General features: G+C 42.2%; 1 pseudogene; it reads right to left on the bottom strand.

Moving 5' to 3' along the window:
- Positions 1 to 706, bottom strand: part of LOC119310045 — a 14,666-nt pseudogene that overhangs the window by 8,264 nt on the left and 5,696 nt on the right.

Raw genomic sequence — 706 nt, forward strand, 5'->3', positions numbered from 1 at the left:
CACCCACTCCCCTGGAAAAACAGACACAACCCTTGAGTCCATAGCAGCGCGACTAATGTTGCTCTGTTTTCTGACACCCACGATAACCAGTATCTCTATTGTTGTGATTGCATGAATATGGAAAGTGGCACAAAGGAAATGTGGTTTCCCTAACATGCAGGTTCCATCTTATCCACTACCGGATTACATGTTATCGTTACATCACCACAAATGGTAGCTAACCCGTGCCCTAAATTGTATAAAAAATTATTTGACCTAGTTTATCCATTCAGGTAATTTAGACGATTTTGTGATCTAACGGTATATTGCGGTAGTAGATGATGTAGTCCATGAAATATACTCCCTCATAATGTGGTCAATATAGTCTTCTACCACTAGTGCAAAACCGGGCAATAGCACCGGTTCGTAAGGCCCTTTAGTGCCGGTTCCATAACCGGCACTAAAGTGTGGGCACTAAAGCCCCCCCCCCCTTTAGTACCGGTTCAGCATGAACCGGTGCTAAAGGGAAACCACGTGGCACGAGCCAGCTCCAGGGGCCTGGAGCCCTTTAGTACCGGTTGGTAAGACCAACCGGTACTATAAGGTTTGGGGGGTTTTTAGTTTTATAATTTCTTTTTCATTTAATTTTGTGTTTTCATTTTAATTCTTTTTTGTTTGTTGGTATTTTACGATACTACCATTGTACACGTTATGCATATATACATAT

Source organism: Triticum dicoccoides, chromosome 5B, assembly GCF_002162155.2.
Source record: "Triticum dicoccoides isolate Atlit2015 ecotype Zavitan chromosome 5B, WEW_v2.0, whole genome shotgun sequence".
NCBI classification, from domain to species: Eukaryota; Viridiplantae; Streptophyta; class Magnoliopsida; order Poales; family Poaceae; genus Triticum; species Triticum dicoccoides.